The following is a 25,257-nucleotide window of genomic DNA, read 5'->3' as shown; positions in this document are numbered from 1 at the left end:
TAAAAACAGCAATAGGAAATTGGCTGTTGTTTCTATTGGTAACAAAGTCACAGGTTCTCCTAACATTCTGGTGGTTTGTTGCCTGCATTAAAGCACGTGCTAAATGCTAAATTTCAGTTAGAGGTTAGTGAAACTAAAAATGAAATTTTCTCATCTAAATTCCACATTCTGGAATTCGATTCATATACTCCTTTTATAAAGATTAAGAATCTCCTGCTCTATGGTAATATTAATGGCCTAACGTTAAGAAAGTGAGTCTGAGAGAGATGTATTAAGTTGTTCTAGCTTTCAAAGAGCACACATTCTATGACCAAGAATTCTAACTACGTTTTGTTGGAAAGCTGTTGGCTACATTACTGCCTAACTTTGGGACTGATAGAAGGATGGATACACTTCATTTAGCAAAGCTACTTCCCTAGCCTTTCACGACTGCACTGTTTAGATTGCTGGACAAGTCTATAGAGTAAAGCTGGCCTGTATCAAGTGATGATCAATTGGAACAGCAAGGGAACTTAAAAGAGGAGACTCCATTCCACAGAACCCTAGTGTCAAGGAACCTCCCTACTGGAAAATGACTCAACAGTTAAGGGGAAACCCTGGCTCAACTACAAAGAGAGCAAATTTAGGCCCATTTTTCCTTAAACACTCATCCTCAAACCTGAAAAAATTGGGGAAAGAAGCAAAAGAGGATAATGCGGGGGAAGAAAGAGAACAATCTTGTTAACAGCTAGTGTCAAATTTAAAAAGAGAAGGAAAGGGCTTATATGAATACATGCTTATTTCATTCCTAAGGCAAATTTTCATAAATCCTTAGGGAAAAAAGATACATTCATCTGCTAATGTGGATTCTGCTTTTTGATTTCCAAATGTTATAGCTGTCACCACAACAGTTTGCCCAATTAAGTGGCAGGGATGGGAGGGGGCTCAGGGGAGAGGAAGCAGTAGGAAGAGGTGTTAGAGGGAACATCTGTGCACGAGGGCACCATAAACACAACAAAATCCTGGGGCCACCCTGCCGTTCCTTTGAGCATTTTCTCGGGTTGCCCCCCCTTCTCCAGTCTTTTGGGAGATTCCCGTTCTATTACGCAGTTGAGAAGGCGAAAGCTACCAGCTTTCAAAATTCTGAGTGCTTTGGCTGTGTGCGTACGTGTGTGTGTGCGGGCGCGTGGGTGTGTGCATTTGTGCCTGTTGGAGGGGGCCAGTGAAGCGAGCTACGAAGGGCTTAGAAAGGTTCATTACCAATTTAAAGTGTTTTCTCAGCGCTTGAATGTTTATCCTAAAAGACAATTCCTGCTCTCAAATTCAGCCAAATGAACAATGCTGATGAGGAAGATGAAGAGGGTGGGAAACCCACACAGGCGAATGGAGCAGTCCATGCAGCAGGGGTGAAGGGGGAGCTCTAGGAGGAAGGACGCTATGCAGAGAAAGCCCCCCTGGCTCTTCTCTCTCGGTCTATAATCCAGCGATGCTGTCACTGTAAAAGCTTTAGTAGAAAACCAACCCACAACCTAGTGGGGCATCGATCCTCTGGCGCCGTTTTCAGACGCCCTTCCCCGGGGCCGGGAGCGGCCCCGCTCCCCCCACGGCTGGCGCAGAATGTGGTGATCCGGCCCGGGGCGGGGATGACTTCATACGGCCGGCCGGAGCTCCGCGGCGAGCGGCGGCTGCAGCTGGCAGGTGGGACGCGAGCTGACGGAGCACGCGGCGGGCGAGGTGGGACTGCAGCCAGTGGCGGCGGGCGCGGGGACCTGGGGACCTGCGCCGACTCGGTACGGGGAAGGTAAGCAGCCTGGCTCCTGTGCACCGTGGCCGTGCTGTGCGGCTTTCAGCTTGGTTAATAATGGGGTTTGCTGCACAGAGGGAAGGGTGAGAGAACCCCGCTGAATTCTGCAGTGGGAAAAGGAGCAACAACTAGGATGGAAATGTTAGGCGGCCAAGTGCAGAGGTTGGAGGAGTGCTGTTACTGGGCAAACAAAGGAGGCGTTCTGCCTCTATACTCCTTTGAACGTGATCGACCATTTCGGTGCCAGATTCGCGTAGACAGTGAAGAGGACTCAAAATGTAAAATAATTTGAGTTACTCTATTGCCTTTCGTGCCTTTTACCTTCGCTTGACTATTTTGAGGATTTGGAGCAGTAGGTCCCTGGCAGCAGCCTGGGGTAATCAGAAATCGTCCCTCTCTTCCTATAGTCCTTGGTCCTCTCCCTTTCCAGTTATCAGAAGGGGTCCGTGCCCCTCTCAATGTCAAAACACCTGCTTCAAGACTGAACCTCTAGAAGGAGACTCTATTTGGAGGGGAAACTTCTCTTATCTCCTGGAGTTCAGCTTGGGTTGAGCAGCACTTGACATCGCTTCTCCCTTCATTTGCCATTTTCTCTGTCAGTCATTTCATTGATCTTTTTCGGACATGCTGTGCCCATTCACAGGCCAACTCTTGTCAGCTCTTTTCTACCACCTGGGTTCCATGACCGATTTTGTCAAGGTCCCAGAAAGGGCACTGCCTCACACAGGCTTCTTAGTCGGTATTATCCCTGTATATTGTTACCTGTGTCCTTCCCCCAAATGCATGGAATGAAATATCCTGCTTGTAGCCCTATACCAACATGGTATCCCATTAATTCCCTTCCCCGTAGTCACTATGGCTACTTGAAAGCTAGAGAGGACAAATAGAATCTATTGAAATGTAAGGGATGTTCCTGTGCATAGGCGTAGGTTGAAGTAAAAATGTGAATTGCGGTCCATCTAGTTTTTCCTGAAGCGATTTTAGTCCAGCTAGGTTTTGAAACAGCTAGCTGTTAAGGTTTGGGATTAATCCTTTCTAAAAGGCAGGGGAGTCTGTTTGCCTCTAGGATTCCTCAATAACCTCAAAAGAGTTTCCAGTGAGGTTTCCCCATAGGCAGTCAGAAAGCCAGCGGAGCTGCCCAATGTAAGCCTCTGGTTATTTGAGTATCCTCTAGGTTGTCTTGCCATTTACAGGTTCCTATCCCTCCTCCTAGGATTTTCCCCACAGACCCCTTGCTACTGAGACCAAGTACCTGTGCTTGTTGCCACCTAGAGATATACATTTGAATAATATGCTGTGAAATGCTTAAGATGGCTGTTATGGGGATTGCAAATGTGCCCCTTCACCAACAGGGAACAGTTGCAATAAGCCAGATTGTGGGGTATCTGTGTGCCAATGTTCTATTGAAAGGGAGATCTATTATCTTTAAACTTGAAATTAGACTGACTGACTCAACAGCCATACAATTTTTAGTAAATTAAATTAGAAGATCAATGAAAAAGAAGGGCAGAGTTTGTAGCTTAAAATTTTACCTCTGCTTACTTTCCTCTTTCAATATTACATATCATTATTGCCTTTCTGATTATACATTTCATTTTTACAAAATACACTTTGAATTTGTTTCTTTGTCTCTATCTTCAGTATATGAGGCATAGGGAGTTGGGGGGGGTGGGACAAAGCCCACTGCTGAGTGACTACTCCAGGAACTGTCCCTTGGGGTCTTAGTAACAATCCTATGGCTCCTTTTTGTTCTTATTATGTATCAAACAGGGTTTTAATTTGAAATGTTAAATTTTTAAGATTCTAGAATTTTTACTCAGTCACAACTACAAGAGGTAACAAAGAAAAAGATCAATGACAAACCCTCTATTCTACCACCTTTTTGCTAATATTAAAATTCTTAACAATATAAATTTTTCTGAATAATGATTAATATAGAATAAGTAATGAATTTTAATATATTCTTTTAAATAAATTAACCTAAGATATGTAACATACAGATTAATGAAACTGATCTTAGAAATACAGTGCAATTTCTGTAATGTTGACAGTAATCTCTCTGTTGTGGAGCAAGTACATGAGAATATCCTAATGATGATTAGAAATTGAAAGTGTCTATTATTTAATTTCTGAAGAAACTAAACTGTTTGGAAAGAAATAGGTTCAGGATTAGGAGACTGGTGCTACCTAAGATGGAATAATACTTGTCAGTGATTTTGCAGGTGAGTTGAACCCACTAAGTTATGGACTGGAGTTGGAAAACTCTTATTGAGAAGAAAGAAAACAAGTTAGAAAATTTGTTTTTCATTAAGATAATCAAACTGAAGGGATTTCTGAATTTGGACTTCGTTATGTTTAAACAAGTTTGAGGAAAGTTTCTAAATTCAGAATCCTAAGCAGAAATATATGTATGATTCTATGTGTGAAACTGATTTATGACTTTATTTCCTTTCCTTAAAATGTTTCTCAGGGAGAGGAAAAACTAACTGGCTGGTGTTCAGAATTGAAAGAGGAATGAAAAACGGAAGGATGTGCATGACTAGATGCTAAATGATTGGATGTTAAATGAACTGCAGACACTTTTATGTTTGACAACATAGACCTGAAGTCAATCTACTGCTTTCCAATCATGTAAAAATAAATTTTATTCTGCTAGGCAGAAATTTAGAAAGTAAAAATTTAGGAGTCAAAGGTGCCCTCTCACAACAAATATCTCTTTCTGGTGCTACATTACTGCCATTAGTTACCACTGAAATAGCCTTAACCTTTGAGGCTGAGGCAAGAGAACTGTTTGAGCCCAGGAGTTTGAGGCTGCAGTGAGCCATGATGGCACCACTATACTTCAAACAGGGCAACAGAACGAGACACTGTCTCAAATTAAAAAATAAATAATTTTTAAAAGTTAAGAAATTTTGAAATGGAAAAGGAAAAAGTATAGTAATAATAAGTCTCAATTAGAAGTGTCATTTCTATTCAACCAGTGACTTAACTGAGAATCGGTAGAAAAAAGTGCTATTTTCATAGTTGCCAGTGACCTTAATTACCAAATTTCTATAATATTTCCCCTTATTTTATCTTTATAAGTTCTCTTCTAAGTTTTTCTTGGATTAAGTATTTGTGTTTAAAAGGTATTATTAGTAAGTACTATGTATCTGGTACAGTGATATCTTTTAATCTAATTTGTATCTAATTCCCTTAAAGTACCCCATGCCCAACCCAAACCAAATGGATCTTCTTTCCAATTTTTACCCCATGGTAGCATTCCTATACATCTTCATTTATTCTCTTAGCCCATCCTATTACATGCTGAAACCTTGCTCTCATCAGATACTGCCTCATTTATGAAGCCTTCTCCATACCCACCTTCCTTCCCCCATCAAATGTGCCCCTCTCTTGTCTAAATTCCTGTAGCACATTCTGTTTTGGGTTATCCTTTCATGTGAACATGGTTTGTCTGCTCTTCTTAAAAAGTTCTTGAAAGCAGGCTCTGGGAAAATGTTTTTATTATCTACAACTCTATGGTGCCTAGCTACGTATACGTATAGCAGGTGTTCAGCAATTTGATTTTAGTGAAGATACATGTTATTTTCCAGACTTATAAATCTATCTACCTAGTCTTCTCCACCAGCCATGTTAGGCTCTAAGTATATGTGCAAATACTAATTTGTTTTTTTTAATCGTTATAATAATAGTAAATACACTGACAGTACATTGAAATCATTGTAATCTACAAAAGGTTTTGTGAGTTTAATGTCTTTAAATGTATACTAAAAGCATGGTAAACTTAGCAAAACAAATCTTTAATGAAGACTTTGCCCCTGCTTTCGATATTCTTGCATTTGAAGCAGGGGAAAGCATCTTACGCATATGAGCATTTATCTTGTTTCATGCCTCTCTGCTAGGGATTTTCATCTTTGGTATCTCATTTGATGTTTCTACTATATGCGAATTTTACACTGAGAAAACTGAGGCTCAGAGATGTCACCTGAATGGCAGAGACTTTTTTCCATATTACCACCTGCTCTTTGAAGTGTAACAGTGAGAAAAAACATTGTAAAAACACAAAGTCAGAGCCATCAGAATAGTTTCAAATTGCCTTGTGATTAATCTTTCCAATGTTTTTTAAACTTTTAGGTTACCATCCCAAACTTTTGATAACTCAATAAACTATACATCTTCTCCCCAAGTACATAAAGAAGCATGCACTTATAATTTTGATTACAAATGCAGTTGTTTGTGGATTCACTAAAGCTCTCTTTTAAGAATGGTTAAAGAACATCTATTTGTGCTTGCTTGGACAATATGTGTGTCTTTTATTAGCCCTTACATTTCCAGTACTTGAGGTGAGGTTTTCCTTTTATTATTCTCCCAGCTTTAAGACCTGAAATGAAATCATTCTGCTATAAGGACACATGCACACGAATGTTCATTGCAGCACTGTTTACAATAGCAAAGACCTGGAACCAACCCAAATGCCCATCGATGATAGACTGGGTAGGGAAAATGTGGTACATATACACCATGGAATATTACACAACCATCAAAAACGATGAGTTCGCGTCCTTTGTAGGGACATGGATGAACCTGGAAACCATCATTCTCAGCAAACTGACACAAGAGCAGAAAATCAAACACCACATGTTCTCACTCACAGGCGGGTGTTGAATAATGAGAACACATGGACACAGGGAGGGGAGCACTACACACTGGGGTCCGTTGGGGGGAAACTGGGTAGGGGAGGCGGGGTGGGGAGGTGAGAAGAGATAGCATGGGGAGAAATGACAGATACAGGTGAGGGGTAGGAAGGCAGCAAACCACACTGCCATGTGTGTACCTATGCAACAATCTTGCATGTTCTTCACATGTACCCCAAAACCTAAAATGCAATAAAAAAATAAAAAGACCTGAAATGAGAGCCCTTCAGTACCAATGACACAAAGACAGCTGATGACTAGAAAGCAAGTGCTAGTGAAAATAGTAACTCAAAGAACCTTGATTCAGAGAAAAAACATAGAAAAGGAGCTCTGAGCGTTACACATTCCAAATGACTTATTTAGGGTTTTCCAATCAATGCTATTTTTACAAAAAAAAAAAAAAAAAAAAAAAAAAAAAATGGTTCTCAGACCTAAGAGTATCATACTGCCACATATGTGCAAGAACATTGCCAGATGTTGATTGGTGTAGTCCAGTTTGAAACAGATTCAGTTCTCTTAGGATGGACTTATATCTGCCTCATTATTAATATTTCTTTATGGTAATGTCATCTGCAGTAATATATTTCCTTTTGCCAAGTTAAGCAAAAAATGATAATTTATGTTCACCCCTTCTAGGTTCTAAAATAAGTGCCAGCCTAAAAGAGCTGCATATCATTTTAGATTCATAAAAATGCATTCAGATTCTCAGATGATACTTAAGGGGACTGGTACTAGCAAGCATGGTTCCTGCTGATGTATTTAATGAGTGTTCAAAGGGATATTACAAGAACAACATTAATCTAGAAAAAAAAACATGGAAAAAACTCAAAACAACTTAAACTGTTACTTTACATTTCCCATATAACCCTTTTGTACCAAAATAAGATTATAACTGTATAAACTTCTAAAATATGTAAAATGTTATCAAAACTTTATAATGTGCTCCATATAAGGTAAGTTTATGCTTTATAGATTTTATAATTAAAAATCTTTTTCTGGTAAAATATAGAAAACATTTACTGTTTTAGCCATTTTTAAATGTATAATTAACAATGCTGGGCAACCATCACTATCTTTAAGTGTATAATTAACAATGCTGGGCAACCATCACTATCAGTTTTCAGAACTTTCTCACCACAAGCAAAACATTAAACAATACCTGTTCATTCCCTCAGCCCCTGGTAAACACTATTCTACTCTCTATGCCTACGAATTTGCATATTCTAGGTACCTCATAAGTGGAATCACACAGTATTTGTCCATTTGTCTCTGGTTTCTTTTACTTAGTATAAATGTTTTCAAAGTTCATCCATATTTCAGCATTTATAAAAATTTCAATCCTTTTTAAGGCTGAATACTATCTCATTGTATGTATATAACACATATGGTAATTTTGAATTGCAAAACACTTTCAGTACATTGTCTATTACATTAAACATGGCTAGCATATAACGCCACTATATTATCTTTCATAGATGTCAAGTAATATATACTGTCAGGGTGCCATAAGTTATTCTGTCAAAACCCATTGAACATTTACCTAATTCCAAATTGTTCTGTGTCTTCAAGCTATATGGTAATAAACAGAATAGTATTAATAAATGTGTTTTTATATGTTGGTGCTTTTACTTTTGATCAAAGAATGCTTGGAGTGGTATTATTGAGTCAAAGATTATGCCCAGATATTTATAGTTTGAATATGTACATGGACTATTAAAATTCTAACATTCTGCAACAGATAGTATTACTGAATGTTGTGGAACCCTTTCATACTATCTTAAAAATGAATACAGATACTATAAGGAAATCCATTGAACATGATCCGAGCAAGAAAATAGTCTCACTTTTTTCATTTCTACTTCATGGTGGAAAAATACTATACACAAATATTGAGAGAATTAAAGTCTCTCAGTCATGCATTTTGTTATCTCAGATATTACAAAGTGCATCATAGATGTTAGTCAAGTCTTATAATAACAATGTGGAATAGTAGAAACATCTCTAGCTAGTTTCTAGGTTTTTGTTTTTTTTTTTTTCACTAGCAATAGGCTATTTGTATCAAACCCAATCTAAAAGTTGGTATTTTTTTTTGTTCAAATTTATGTACCTGTGTAATGGCAAATATTTTATTTTTTTCTTAGTTTCTCTTTAATGTATTATTGTTAGTTGCTCCTGAAATAGAATAATAAAGTAAGAATGTCTTACTTAAGCTAAACTACAGAATATTCAGCATATGTGAAATATAAACAGAATTGGCAAGACTTTTAACCACCCTCCTCAGCAGAAGACAGTCTCTATTGCATTGGTCAGGAGAAGAGAAACAGAAGACTTGCTGGAGATTGCATCAGTTTTTACTTAAACACTAAAATGCTGAAAGGGCAAAGATAAAGCAACATGTCTTATATATTTGAGTAGCTACTTAAAACTGAAGAGCTGCAAGAACATTTAGTTGGACCGACACACTCCATAGTGTAGCTGACCCTAGACATGTCACAACAGCATTTTAAAGTATGCTTTGTCTTCAGTTAATTGGGGTGGAGGGAATTATTAAACATTTCTCCTATGGTTTACCTTTATCTTTATCATTGTCTGATTAAACCCTCTTTGAAAGGCAGACATAAAACAAATCAGCATTCTGACCTTTGCCTGAATAAGCAACAGCATGGCCATACCTACTTAATGCACTGCTGTGCTTGTGAGACCAAAGGGTAGAAGCGTCAGTTTTTTTGGTCATTGCAATAGGCGTAGCAATACAACCTGCTGCATTGCTTGCTTACATACTGCAGAATCTGACCATATAAACATAGAAAAGTCAGTAATATCTTTAATGCAATTATTGTATAACTCTCTATGATCTTTCATACTCAGCTTCTGTGATAATTGAAATGCAGGGGAAAATAACCAGAATGTTAAGACCCCCTATCTATTTACAAAATGGAATCTTGCTAGGACTTGCAGAAATAACATTGAATCTGATATTGGTGGGCATCCAATGAAGTCACTGGGAATAATGTGTCAAAATCATCCAAATACAAATTTAGATTTAAAGAACAAAAAATTCTACAGAGTAACTATGGGTAATATATTAACAATTTAGGAAAGGAACATTATACATATACGGTTTTCTATTTATAAGGCATACTCACTGGAGAATAATGTATTTTTAAAGTGGATTCATTTTGAAAAGACTATTTTACCGCTTTTTAAAATGCCATCAAAAATAAATTGCGACAAGTCATTGTCGTCCAAGTTAATCTGTCACCTGGCTCTCAAGGAAGTGCGTAGTTCTTGGGGAAATGGCTTTCTTCAAATTTGTGCTTTCCTGCAGTGAGTCAAGCTGAGATAAAATGGAGCTGATGTTCTTAACTATTTGTTACATGCCCATATTTATTAGAATTACATAATGATCAATAAAAAAGGGTTTTATGATAACTAAAAATGTAGCTATTGATAAAAGTTGGGTAAGACACAGCTGGCAGTACTATAGAAGAGAAATCTAAATTATAGTTTTTTCATCTTCTTCGTATTAGAAAATAACTCAGGATTTCAAAGCAAAGCATGAAAAAGTAGCATTTGATACATTTTATCAATGCACTCAATAAATGTAAATTGTTATTATTTCATAAGTAAAATGTCAACAGCATAAAAATTTCTATAACTCAAGTGGCCACTATGGTACATGGCTTTACTATGGGAGTTGACAAAATATTAGTTGAACAACAAAATGAACTAATACTATTTATTTTTGAACACTACCCCTCAATACAAAATGATTGGTTTTCTACACAAGCTTACTATGATTTCTTTTACAGATGTGGTAGGAGTGAATTATAGATAGAACTACCCTCTCCCCTGGTTCTTTTCAAACCATACTCTCTTCCATCTGGCGTATTATAAGGTGGAAATTAGAAGTGAATCATATTTTAGTCTGGAATTTATATAGTAAGCAGTTCAAGACACAACTTACACTGTCTATTTACCCAGGGCAGTAAACATGACGTGCCCCTTTTCTTCAACTACAGCAGATGGGGACTTTTAGAAAACTCAGAATGCAAGATAGAGAATAAAATGATAGAGTATTAGTCAGCACTTCTTTTGCCTGCATCTCTTTTTCAATCTCATTGATTGCAAAGAACACAATCATGGAGAAAGTACACTTACTGTCAATTGAAAATTTTGTCAACCTGCATACACGTGTGAGATAGTGGGCCTGTCACATCTTCACGAGATGTGTTGGAGTGACTATTTCACCACAAAATTCAAATCTGACTCTAAAATTATCTGACGCTAAACAGTCTATTAAATAAGAGAATGAATGTTGGCATCTCACTCATCTATTTAGAAAAAATAATCACTAACATGTTTAGGCAAAATACTTAAATGTTTACATTTCTTCTAATAAACAAAATGGAAAATGAAATAAAATGGCATTACAGAGATCTGAAAGCAAAGTAATTAGGTTAATCTCAAAATGTCTGACTATAAAGTTGTAACATTATTCTTAGAGCTCTCAGGCAGCTTTTGATCATTTTCAAGTTCAATCAAATCTCTAACCATTATCTTTAATTATATTCTGATCCCTGAGCTTTCTTCTCCCTTTTGCTATTTATTTTTAATTTATTTATTGGGGAGGTTTTGGCTACCACTTATGTCCAGATCATGTCTTTCAGGAAATGAATTTGGTCTTTGAATTTTACCTTAACCATTTACTAGCTGTGTGATTTATACATTACTCAACCTCTGCGAGTTGTTTCCTGGTATTTAAAACAGGAAAATCACAGAGTTGTGGTTAAGATGAAAGACGATAACATAAAGGAGAACTTAGTGAAGTATCTGAAATATATATGGTAAAGGTTAATGTTTTCCATTTTTATCATTTTTATTTTCACTGACAACTTACACAGCCAGACTTCATTACCACATCTTTTCCCAATGTTCATGAATTATTTTTCCTACCCTCCCCCATGTAAGTTAAACTAAGCCTTGAGATAACCCTGAATCTCACTGGAAAATGTCTTAATGAAGATATTGCTAGTGTCAGGAGAGACTGGGGCCACCATAATGCAAGGTTGTTAGGCTCTGATCAGCAGTGGCCATGGGAATTAGACCTAGCTTCTATTTTTAATTCTTAAAGTAGTTGATTGGATCACCTGGTAAAAGTCAATTGGCTAGTAATTGTCCATCTTACTTTCTTTGAATCGTACCATATGTCTAATCACTTGTTTCACGGACTCATTATCAGAAATTATATTAAGGGCATTAAATAAGGGTGTTTATTTCAGAAGCAAAGTGCTATATAAAATAGAAACATCAAAAGGCTTTGAAGATTCTGCTGTTTGGCTAACTCAAATAGTTATTGTTGTTGTCGTTGTTTTTAATGTGTAACTATTGGAGAAGTTTCATATTAAGTTGTCCAAAAAAGGAAAACTTACTCCATTGTACATCATATAGTAATGACTCTTGTTGGTCTGTTATACATTTCTATTTTATTGAAGCCCAAAGAATGTACAGAGACAGTGTAAATTTTATTATTCAGGGGCTTATTACCAGGTGCTACCGATTAGATTTGATGAACAGCAAGACGGTAATTAAAATTAAAAAAAAAAAAAAAAAAGAGGCTCACTTAATGTGGAACCTTTACTAGCAGAAACATCAACCTATAAAGGCTGCATTTTTAATGCACATACTTGCATTATGATGTATACTAATGTATACTACTACTAATGTATGATGACAATTTTTGTTGGGCTTGAAAAGCACACAATTTTACGTTTTATTTTTCTTATATGGCTTTCTATTATTGATATGGACTATTTGGGTTTTAAAAAACAAGTACAAAAACTGCCTAGGACCTTATATTTAATATGTAAATCAGTTATTCCCAGGGGAGAATTTTGTGGTGAGCAAGAACTCCAGCCAAATTTGCAATAATTTATTGCAGTTAATAGATTGTCTTCATGTGTTCCTGAGAATAACTTCACTCTTTCAAGTAAAAACTATAAATCATTAGTATAAGTTTGTCTTAAATTTCCAAGCCAACACTGTTAATTCCTATTTAAATACTGAACTGACTGGCTCTTTACCAAAGGCTTGAGGGGTAAATTTGGAGCCTAGTCTGATTTTAAGATGAGATGTTGCAAACAATAAAAATACCTGTTTAAAAGATATATGTACATATAAGTATACACATATTTTACACATATATTTTATATATATTATAAACTATAATTATGTATATGTATATATGTATATGTATATATGTATGTATTTATTAGTATTTTCTTCCTATTTGAAATATTTGATTCTTTGAAAGTTGGATTTCATTTAAATTAAAGAGACAAGTGCTTGGAAAAGCATGTGAAAAATCTTTGTTTCCAGAGACAAGTTTAGCAAGGAAAACTTATTTTTTCATTGGCAGTTTATTTTTCAAAGTTATAAAAATATGTTTAAGATTTTAAAGTGACTTAATAAATGAGTATTAATATGAATTTACCTATTTCAGATTGCTATATATGTCATATTAATTTTAAAATATATTTATCTATTTAAGCTTTTCTAAGCTAGATCTTATCAGGTTATATCTGCTGTCCAATTATGTGAGAACAATAAGCATAATTGCCTTTCTGCTTGGAAAATACACCTGTTTCATTTTGTTATTTTTTTGAATCCATAAGTTATTTAGCTTTCCATCAGCTTTTCTGTTTTGAGGAATACACTGTCCATGCATAATAAATTATTTTGTACATACGTGTTTCATGCCATGATTTTTTAGTGTCTCACAAAGTTCTAACTTGGAAGATTCTCATTTAAATCAAGTTTTTCAGAATATATACTTGTTATTTGTGAATTTTCAGATCTGTTTGTTAGGTTTTTCTCCCTTTTTATTTTGGAGAATGAATAGAGAAAAGGAGGAAGAAAACTGTACCATGAGACATTTCAGTTCTTTTTCTACACTTACAGGTAATAACATGCTTTCTCTTAGTAAAGCTAGAAAGCTAAGAACTGCAGTTAAATAGCTTCAAAGTAGGACACAGACCAAAGATACTAAAATTTGTTCAAGTACAGTAAGAGAACCAAACTTGGTCTGGCATTTAATTTAGTCTTCCTCACTACCCTAAACTAAGTAGTATACTATTAACTAGATTTTTAAAACATAACCATTTATTGATTAATGGTGCCTATTTTTGGTTCTGCTTCATTTTAACTTTGTTTCATAACGCTATTATACAGAGGATTATTATAACAAATTCCATGAGTTGAATCATTGGGTTTTTCTTCTGCTTTATAGCTGATTAGCTCTACGGTTCAAAAATGCTTAAAGGCCAGACCTGTCAATTAGAAAATATAAGCACAATAGAAATGATGTTTCTAAAATTAACTCTGGAATACATCTCTCTTAATGTTAAATACATATAATCTGGGACTGGGTGCAGTGGCTCATATCAGTAATCTCAGTGACTTGGGAGGCTGAGGCAGGAGGGTCACTTAAGGCCACAAGTTCAAGACCAGCCTGGCCAACACAGTGAGACCCTGTCTATATTAAAAAAAAAAAAAAAAAAAAAAAAAAAAGAAAAAGAAGAAGAAGAAGAAGTTATAAGTCCAGGCATGGTGGCTCATACCTGTAATCTCAGTGCTTCGGGTGGCCAAGGTAGGCGGGGGACCACTTGAGGCCAAGGGTTAGAGACCAGCTTGTACAATGTAACAAGACCTCCTCTATACAAAAAACAGAAATTCCTTCTAAATCATTTCTAGAACACAAATATTTATGACATTTCTATAGTTTTAAAATTAATTTAAATATTATATACTTATACTTCATAGGAATTTTATATTCATTTTGATTCTAGTTTAGAAATTTTAAACTAGAATTAAACTATATTTACCAGTGTAAATATACTAATGTTGAAATTGCTAAAACTTTAAGATCAAAATTATTTTGAAGATTATTGGAGTTACTGTTTTGGTTTCTAGTAACTGGTGCCTCTAATAATTGCATCAGAAAGACAAAAATATCCATGGTTTAGAGTGTCTGCCCTATTAATAACATACTAAGATACAGCTATGGATATGGATATTAACAAAATGATTTATTTTAGATCATTCATAGCCTATAAAATGATTTTCCAACTGACAGGCAGCCTTTGACAATAAAATATACCTTCTACTTCCTTTTTTGCAAATTAATTGTACCACATCAGCATTATGTCAATACTGTGATCCACAGATGACTAGTAATGCTCAATCATTCTCTGTAATTCACATCTTACCAATTATTAACAAAATATGGAGTGGGCAACAATTCTATATTTTGTAAGCAGATTTTTGTTTAAACTCAAATATGATCAATATTCCTATTATGCTTTTATATCTACCACCTCACTTAAGTAAAAGGAAGTTTTCTAGAGTTTTTACGTCCATTTTCAAATCAAATGGATCAGTCTTTTTTAAACATTTTTATGTAAATATACTAATTAAAATTTGTACATGGTTTTTAACTAAATATAAATATTGAAAGTCTATGAAATATATCAAATGATCAAACAAAAAGTATGGGAATATCCTTTAAAGCATACGAATTTTGAATATATTTACTTAGATTATTTATGCTAAACATAATAGGTCACAGTTGTTGCCTTTATTATTAAGTGTTGTAAGATTCTTAAGAGTAGAACATATAAACAATTGTTTTTTGTAAAATGTTAAGTGCAAAGACCAGAGCAGTAAACAATAAAATGATGCATACATAGAGGAAAACATTCAAAGAAAATTTAAAATTTTAAAGCCAATTATGAATGGTTAAGAGGCAGAGAGTCAATGAGATTACATTTTTTATTTCCAAATTTATTCAATGTGTATATATTACATGTAGAGCTGCATAAAGAGAAATTTACATATTTGGATTTTTTTGTTTGTTTTTGTTTGTTTTTTTGTTTGTTTTTACCATCGAAACATTGCTAAGAGTTAAAGAAAACTGTACCATGGCTAAAATGTTTACTTTTTATGTAGATTTCTGGAAAATCTAGGCTAGCCTTAAAAATATTGAATATAGTAGAAGATAAGTTTTTCTTCATCTTAAAATTACTATAATAAATTATATTTTTAAAGTATCAAATAATTTTCAAAGCATTTTTATAGACATCGTCTTACTGGACAATACCAGCTCTCTAAAATTGGTAGAGCTAAAATTGTCCTTATTTTGCAGACAGGGAAGTCAGAAGTCCATGAAATTTACTAATATGCTCTCTTAAGCAATATGTACAGTTACTAAGTGTTGGAGCAAGAATTCAAGCCTGTTTTGTGCCATGGCCAATCTAGTGCTGCCCTCTATCCTATAGGAACTGGTATGTTTAAGAGATAAGTACAAACATGGAAATAAGCTTGGTCTGCTTCTGGGTACAAACCTCATTGGATCCTGAACTAGGAAAATCTGTAAGAGTTACTTACTTTCAACAACCTGAAGATGAACATGTTAAACAGGTACTTAGATTTAATTAAGCTTCTTTTTTTTTCACCATATCTTTGTGTCTATCAACAACTCCTTTTGAGTATACAATAGCTTTGTTTAAAAGGTTGCATTGCTTAAAAAATAAACATTGATAGTGCCGATCACTTACCTGTGTTAAATAATATGCCAGTCTAATTTGCACTTATGTAATGCTGACATTCATGAGATTCTATCATTTATTTTACACACACACACACACACACACACACACACACATACAATTTACTAAGTGTAATTTAAGTTTTGGTCCTTACAAGAACATATAATTGGCAACCTAATTGTAAGACACAGTAATATAATCTATCATTTTAAAAGATAACTGAAATTCACAGAATTCTCTCATATCACTACATCGGGTAGTTTTAATGGATTTCTACTAAGCTCTGTTAAGGATAAAATTTTTTGAAAACAGGTCACTTATAAGATCTGCCTTAGTTTTTAATGCTTCTGAAATATCACCACTATAACCTGCTTTTTAAAATAGTCTGACATGTACTAAGTACTCTTTTGCCACCCACAAGAAAGCAAGAAAAAGAAAGCATTTATATTTTTAATTTTAGTGAAGAGTTCTTGATTTAAGAATTAGTCATTTGCTGTCATTTGAATTTCAAGTACATTGAAAGTACTTGAGGTTCTTTCTGTGTGAATTTTCAGCAGAGTTTTTACATTTTTCATCATTAATTTCATCTTTCACTTCAGATCACCAAATCAAAAAGTTTATGTTCTACCCTTTCTTAGTTCTCTTCATTGCAAATATTCAGAACCTTCTCAAAAATAATGTTATGGTTTGTGACAACTGTTTATTGACAACTGATAATGCCAGAAAGTAGTGATTCTGGTTTTCAGTTGAAAAAGCAAAACGAGAAACTAAAGAAATAGCATTTTTTCCCCATTTAGCTGATTGGCTATTGATCATTAGCTTTTGAGACTATGGATACAAATGTTAATATTTTATATATTCACAGCAGTGAAAAATAATATGAGTTACTCTGTTTACTCTGCGCTAAGCACTGTTCTAAAATCAAATGGATTTCTCCTAACAACAACCGTAAAAGTTGGCATTATTATTACCTTTTTGACAGATGGGCAAACTGAGGCACAGAATAATTGAGTAAAGTACCTGTAGTCACACAGCTAATAAAGCACACAGATAGGATTTAAACAGGTGGTTTGCTGTGAGACTCCACATCCCACCCTTATAGTTAATATATGAGTTTGGATCCCTACTCTTTGTTGTATGCCCATTAAATTGTTTTGTGGAAAGAAAGGAAAGGAGGAAGAGAGAGGGAGAAAGGCAGTAGAGATGGCAAACTCTTGTTTGCTGATTAATATGGTATGCTATAATTTATGATGTTTAATTTAAGGACTTGTAAAGATTTCAAAAGAATAAATAGTTTTAAATGTTCACTAGTGAAGTGTATGGTAATATTATCAGAAGGAGATAGCAAGTGAATTTCTATTTAATAATAACCATAACTGAAATGCAATAGCAGTCTCATATTTGGAACAAATACAATTCGAGTAATTTTTTTAAATTTTAAGTTCAGGTGTATATGTGCAGGTTTGTTATATAAGCAAACTTGTGTTATGGGGTGTTAGTTGTATAAATTATTTCATCACCCAGTTATTAAGCCTAGTACCTATTTTTCCAAGTGGAGTATTTTTCACAGCAATAATTCTACCTTTTCTTAAAATAATTATTAGGTGCTTTTTCACCCCAGTACTCTCAGCTTATTAAATTTTAATAAATATTTCTCTTTCTTAGAAGTCCAGAAAATTTAGTAAGGTTTTAAATTAGGCTTTAATTATGAAAACAAAACAAATATAGAGCTTTTAGCAGAAGGAAAGCACCCTCATCCCACTCTAGCCCACCCCTGGCTCATTTTTAACATAACTACTTCTCTAAGAAAGAAGAACTTTTTCAGATTGGTGAGATTTAATTGAACATTTACTAAGCCATATTTTACTATTGCATAGGGTCACTGTGGATTTAAAGGTACAAAGCAGGCTGGGCACAGCAGCTCACACTTGTAATTCCAGCACTTTGGAAGGCTAAGGCAGGCAGATCACTTGAGACCAGGAGTTTGAGACCAGCCTGGCCAACATGGTGAAATCCCTTCTCTACTAAAAATATTAAATACAAAAAATTAGTCAGGCATGGTAGGACATGCTTGTAATCCCAGCTACTTGGGATCACTTGAACCTGAGAGGTAGAGATTGCAGTGAGCCAAGATGGCACCACTGCACTCCTGGATGACAGAGCAACAGAATGACTCTGTCTCAAGGAAAAAAAAAAAAAAAAAGTACAAAGCAATGGCACCCACATTCTTATTTGTCTAGTGCCTGGCCTTGTGGGAGCAAGTACGGTGTGTATCCTTGTAGCCTGGGCCTTCAAGTTCCTCTCCTCTCTTTCATTCCATGCACCAGGGTGGGCTTCATCCAGAAGAACAATGGACTCTTTTCTGTCTTTTGCCTGTTAGTCCCATGCAGATTGAGTCAGGCTTCATTTGGAGCCCAGCAAATCTTACATTCCCTCTTCTCAACATCTTCCTTTACATATGTCTCAGTAAATATTAACATGCTCTAAATATACACTTGCCATGCCTCTGAACTCAGGATTACCAGAAAGTAATTCCAGATCAGAGACATTTTCCATATCTTAACAGCAGATAATTTGTACTTACATTAACATTGACTTCATTATTCACATGTTCTTTTGCAATTTGAATCTAATTCTGTCTTCAAGTACTTAAAATTAAAATAGGTATAGACTTTAATCCAGATACTTTCAGACTTTTATTACATACGTATTATGTACCTTATTGCAGGTACCTATTGTAGTAGGTGCTGGCAATAGAATGTTAAACAGAATGGTGTACAATCTATGTTCTAATTTCCAAACAAGATTGTTATGAAATGGGACTTATAATTCAAAGAGGAAAAGGAGGCTGGGCACAGTGGCTCATGCCTATACTCCCAGAACTTTGGAAGACTGAGATGGAGGAGTGCTTGAGGCCAGTAGTTCGAGACCAGCCAGGGTAACACAGCAAGACCCCATCTCTACAAAAAGCAGTTTTTTTAAAAATCAGCCAGGTATAGTGATGGGTGCCATAATCCTAACTACTCTGGAAGCTGAGGTAGGAGTATCACTGGAGCCTCGGAGTTCCAGCCTGGGCAGCAGAGCAAAACCCCATCTCTAAACAAACAAACAAACAATACAAAGCTAAACCAAACCAAACCAAAACAAACAAACAAAACAAGAAAAGGGTACAGAAATCGTATGTAAAAAGTCAGTTTAATATGCATGTTTGGCATTTTAGAGATAGAAAACATCTAACACAGAAGCTCTACAAGATTAAAGACAGATTGCCACTTCAGCTGAACTTTTATTTAAAACATGCAAAGTGATTGTTTATTCAAACCAAGCCAGAAAACCAGATAGTAATTATCCAGCATTATACTTTCTCACTTAACAAAGAGAAAATGCTTTTACTTATGGCTTGTAGTAATATTAGTATCTCAAGAAACTAACCTTCAGCATTTTTGAAATTAGGTTAATACATTGTTTAAAAATTCCAAGAGTTTCCCATCAGTTTTTTTTCATGCCTCTAAAATTGGATTAAAATGTTCCAGTTTTAAGTGAAAAACTAGTGTATTAACTATTGATTCTAGGGTTTCAAGTTCTATCAGAAGGTAAGTGAGAAATCCCTAGCTCAGGAACATAAGTCAAATTTTAATTCTGAAGTTAGTAGATTAGTAGATGTTGGTCCACAATGCCAAAGGACATTGTCAAGTTATTGTCAGCATTCAGTTCAGCACTAGGTTTTGAGAATTTAGAAGATTTTTCATTACTTTTTCTCCTCCTACTCATTAACAGATTGCTTCCAACTCTAAAAGTGCCTTGACTCATTCACGTGCCATACATTCAATACATATATACATTTGAGTTGCTGATCATACATACTATTCCAGATAAGGTGCTGGTCACTGAAGCATCAAAGATGACTAAGGTACAGACTTGGCCCTCAAAGGATTCTAAATGCCATGAACCTCTGCTTCTTACTATTCAAGTAGTATCAATTGTATGAGACCAGAAGTAACAGGAAGTTAAGTAGCATTCATATCGCAATTAATTGTAGATTGGGCCATGGAAATTTCTCAAAAATCAGATTCAGTCAAGGAAAGCATAGACTATTCTTTGGGATTTGCCTTTGATGAATGTCATTACCTATTCTTGAGATGTAATAATAGAAGTCAGTGAGCAATTCATCAAATACAGCCCTATGAAAGCCAAAATGAATATTTTCTTCTTTACTTATTGATTTCCTAGACGTTGCTAAGGTCTTTAAAGTTTCCCTGCCAAGAAATCACCAGTAAACAGCAGTGATGGTAGGTGCACGCTATTTACTGCCATGAGTTGAAAAATTTATTGAGCTACCTTTTGACTGCTTGTCAAGCATTTTGACATCTTAGGACAGAAAGCACTGTTTAAATATAAAGAGCAGTTTATGTAGAATTGCTGTAGGTCATCCTCATGGGGAAGTGATCTATCAAGTGAAAGACTGGAGTATAGGAGAACTGCCATGATATAAGATTGATTTCTGCGAAAGAGACCTTAAATTTACTGTGTTTTAATTTGTGGTTTCTTTCATTTGTAAATTACCTACAGTTAAGCATACAATATAAAGAGCTATTCAAATTTACTTTCCAGTATACTCGCTTTGGGGATTTTTTTCCTTTTTTCTGTTTCTCTCCCAGATCAAAAGAGGAGCAGTAGGTCTCAAGGTTTAGAGATGGGGTCCACTTGGAGTGACTGACTCAGTAAACCTAAGTGCAACCGCAGGCCTTCCATTTTTAACAAGTTCCTAGAAAATGCTTTTGTTGCTGGTCTGTGGTTCACATCTGACCAATCACTGCTGAAACAAAACTACTGGGAGGAGGAGGAAGAAAGAACTATGAAGTACTAAGCCAGCCCCTGGACTTTCTCACCCAAACTGTTCAGTCTGTTGTGAATGTAATCACTGCTGCTCAGGAACATATTAAAAGTACATTCAGCCCTCGGTATCTGGGGTTCTGCATCCATGGATTCAACCAGCAGATCGAAAATATTCAACAACAAAAAAAAAGGATAATAATACAACTATAACAAATAAAATAATAGAGTATAACAACTATTTACATGGCATTTACATGAATTAGGGATCATAAGCAATTTAGAGAGAATTTAGAGTATCCGAAAGGTGTGCATCGTGGATTTTGGTATCCATGATTTTTGATATGGGGGTGTCCTGGAGCCAGTCACCCCATGCACACTGCCAGGGCATGACTACAAATGGTCTTCCTCTGAATCAGTGACTGACTAAGGAAATCAGGAAGAACAATCCTTACCTTTCTGCTCAAGCTCAGGATCACAGTTTAATCTTCTAACCTCCCTCTGCTCCAGAATTTCTAAGTTTCAAATAATAATGGTAATTTATTTCCCTTGTTAAAAAACAAGACCAAAGAAAACCACAAACAAAACCTTATCAAGACTGGTAAGGTATGACCTGTATATTTTTAGCTTCTTAAATTTGTCCTACTACTATTTAAAATTAGAAGAATATATTTTTCTATTTATAAATATATATTAAGACTGCCAAATGATACCGTTTCCTTACCCAACATTGGTTATAAAGAAAAAAATCAATTCCAAACAAAAATAATATTGCAAAAAACCCACTAATAATATATTTTATGAAAGAAATACAGCTGCTTCAGAGACAATGAGAGGCTATGAAAATTAAGGAAAACCATCTGAGCTCTGATTAGACTCTGGAAGTAGTGAGGATAAATTGCTTTGAAAGAAAAAGAAGAGGAATCTGATGCAACAGACAACCCAATTCTAGTTACTATCTTTTTATTCATGATAGTCCATAGTCTAAAAAGGTACAAATACTATTAACTAGCCTGAGGAAAAGGTGGCAACTATATCTCATTCTGAAATGGAAAAATTCAAGGAAGGTAGAAGAAACAATTGCATGAGAATTATTACTGACTCAATTATTTTTCCTTTTTTTTTTAAACTTTGAAAAAGCATATAAAAGAATTTCTGTTGACCCTGAATAGTCCATGTCTTTACCCAGAAATATTTATATATCTTGCTGCTGCAGCAAGATCACAAAATAGATTGCAACTCTACTGTAGAAAGAAAATATGTTTTTATATAATCTATAATTTATCTGGGTAGCTAGAAAACATATTCTCTCTCTCTCTCTCTCTCTCTCTCTCTCTCTCTCTCATACACACACACACACACACACACACACACACACACACACACACAGACAAAATACACTTTAATCCTTGCATCTCAGTCAATCCCCAAATCTTAGTGTCTTTTTCAAATAATGCTTCTGAGTCTCCAGCTTTACCCTTCTTCCTCTAAGCAGTGTCAGGGCATGTGACAGGAGAAAGTTGACACCTAGACCTACATAAAACTCCTTGGAGACCAGTCATGAAGGGGTTGAGGGATCTATAGGTCACTTCCTTTTTCTAAACCTCTGTGCCAGTTCTTTTCTTAAAATTTCCCCAAATAACAAGGTTTAGTGTTTTGTGGTTTTTTTGTTTTGCTTTTTTTTAGCTTCTCACTCATAACTTTCTTCCATGGCATATCCTGATAATATTTTTTCCTAGGTGGAAAATTATTTGGATTTATCCATCTAATACTCTGATATAGTAAAAGAGAGCTACAAACTTTTAGCAAAATTTACCTCTATGAAAGATTTTAGACTTTGAAGCTTAACTGATGACAATTTTTCCAGTACTTGTTCTCTATTGTCTGAAGGGCAGACATTTCCTTGCCTTTAAGAGGTGGGAAGCCACAAGGGACAAATCCTTAAAGAGATCATCTAGAAAGCCCTTTTTAATCTATGCTGTCTCCAGTACTACCAAAGTCTTCGATTCTGTCCATATATTTGTTTCTATCTGATAATCAATGTATTTTTAAGTTAGCTTATTTACTGCCCCGCCCCCACCCACGCTGGCCTCCCCCAACAACTAGAATGCAAAATCCGTGAAAGCAGGGTCTTGACTTTTTATTATTTATTTTTTATTGCCTACAATAATTACTAGCACACAGGAGCCACTCACTAAATACTTCAAGAATGAAAGAAAATAAAAAGGTGATGTATGCTTAACAGTAGGCTATCCACTGCAAATTTTGGTTGCTACCAAGCAGGGCATCTTTTGTGCTACTGCCTCAGATGGGCCTTCTGCTGCATTCATACTTACCGGTTGACATTTCTTTAGAACCATCATCACTGTTTATGTTATCTTGCTTTAAATCATGCTGTTGCCATTCCCGAAGGTTCACTTATGAACCTTCTTGTCTGTCACACTCCTACATTTTCTTCAAAACATAAATCAGGTGTCCTGCTCTCCAAAAGTATTTCATGATAAACTTATTCTTTCTCTATGTCCCTATGCTGACATATAACTCCCACACCCTATGCTGGCCCTTAACCACCTCTTCATACTATTTTCTCTGATGTAAACTCATTATGGACTTTGCTAATGGACCCGGTGAAACCAAGGACTGTTTGCTATTTCTGGCATCAAAAGCAAAATGCCTGGTGCATGACAACTATTCATAAACATTGAATAAATGAAGAACAACTTGCCTTATTTTTTTTTCTCATGGTAATCTAATCTTTATTGTTTTAAACTTCTAGTTATCCTAGGGAAATATGAGAGTAATGAGTGTTCTTGAAAGTCAAGAGCATGCACATTTATGGCAACACCCAGCTTGAAGATCAGCTACGTCAAAGTTTCAAGACTAACTAGAATAAATCTCAAGGAAAAGAAACGAGGCAGTCAAGCTTATTTTGGAGAAGTAATAGTGATTCTGGTGTCCAAACTGCCACAAAGACAACCACTGCCATATTAAGCTCCTAAGTAAAGTGTCAGATATATACAGTAGTAGATCCTGATAAAACTCTTCAGATACTTGTCTTCACCTTACCTCATCTGACATCTCTTGGTGTGTGCAGAGGTGATATAGGAAATTTACACTGTAATTAGTTTAGAAATTATTCCCCTCGGGAAGAAAGATGGTCAAGAGACAAAGCTTGATCTAAAACTGATAGCCTGGGAGACAGGCAGGATTTGCAGGTGTTACAGTAGCATGTTCGGCTTAGTATCGAATGTGGAAAGATTAATGACCCATCCTGCACAAAACCCAAAGAAAAATGACTGGGCATTGTGAAAGAGAGTGGGTGCCTTGGCAGAAAGGTATTACATCTGTTTCTTCCATATCTATGAGTAAAGTATGCATGATATTACAGGGAAGATTTTTTAAATAAGAGAAAACTGAGGCAAAAAATGACAGACAAAAAAATACAGAGAAACAAGGTGAGTAATGAAAGGCTGAAGTGGTATATTGGCGGGCCTAGAAATCAGCTGTGAGTAATTTGAGTTAATTAAATGTGGCAAAAAAAAAAATGTGGAGGAAAGGATGATGAGACCCAATTAATGGGCAACAGAATTTTCTGAACAGTAACATTTGGGCTATATCAAAGAGGAAAATGGCATGTGGTAAGAGATTGAGAAAATGAATATGATAATTCTTTTGTCACATGAGGAAATCTGAGGTGAGAATGAGAACCCTGTTGCAGTGTAAGGAAGAAATCATCTTTGGGAAATGGCAGTTGCATAAAACAAAAAGGGAGACTCGGGGGCAGGAGCAAGTGGATAAGAACTTGTCTGATTTATTTATAAATGATCTGATTCCATTTAATTCTGTTCCTCCGATTTCTTGGGAATTAATAAGTATAATTTCTCCAAAGCACTTCTTGAGATGTAGAACATTTAACAACAGTATTGATTATTGAGTTTTGTTGTTTCTCTAACTCAGAGGGTTTTTTTTTTATGTTAAAGCAGCAGTAAGCAATCTATAATCCACAGCAGTAAACAAACTACAACCAACAAACCAAACCCATTCTTAGCTAAGAATGCTTTTTGCATTTTTAGAAGGTTAAAAAAAAAAAAAAGAAAAGAAAAAATGAAGAAGAGTATGTGATTATGTAGTCCGCAAAGACAAAAGTATTTATTACCTGCAGGGCTTACATTTAAAGGGATAAATTAATTAGAGAAATCTTCAAATTAAAATATTTGTAATATATAATTACATGTAATAAACATAATTATATTACATATAATAATTCTGTAATGTAAGGATTTAATTTGAATTTAATTTGAAGATTTCTCTAATTCACAAGTACAGTTTTATATGAAAGAAC

General features: G+C 35.2%; 1 protein-coding gene across 1 annotated transcript in view; it reads left to right on the top strand.

Annotated features, from left to right (window-relative positions):
• The first annotated feature begins 1,632 nt into the window (after positions 1 to 1,632).
• The window catches only part of PKIA (cAMP-dependent protein kinase inhibitor alpha), a 90,560-nt gene continuing 66,935 nt past the window's right edge, over positions 1,633 to 25,257 (top strand). The window contains exon 1 of the mRNA XM_003940196.3: positions 1,633 to 1,780. The gene's annotated coding sequence lies outside the window, so the exon portion shown is untranslated. The remainder of the gene's footprint in view (positions 1,781 to 25,257) is intronic.

This window comes from Saimiri boliviensis, chromosome 15 (genome assembly GCF_048565385.1).
Source record: "Saimiri boliviensis isolate mSaiBol1 chromosome 15, mSaiBol1.pri, whole genome shotgun sequence".
NCBI classification, from domain to species: domain Eukaryota; kingdom Metazoa; phylum Chordata; class Mammalia; order Primates; family Cebidae; genus Saimiri; species Saimiri boliviensis.
This window is presented reverse-complemented; position numbering and strand designations above follow the sequence as displayed.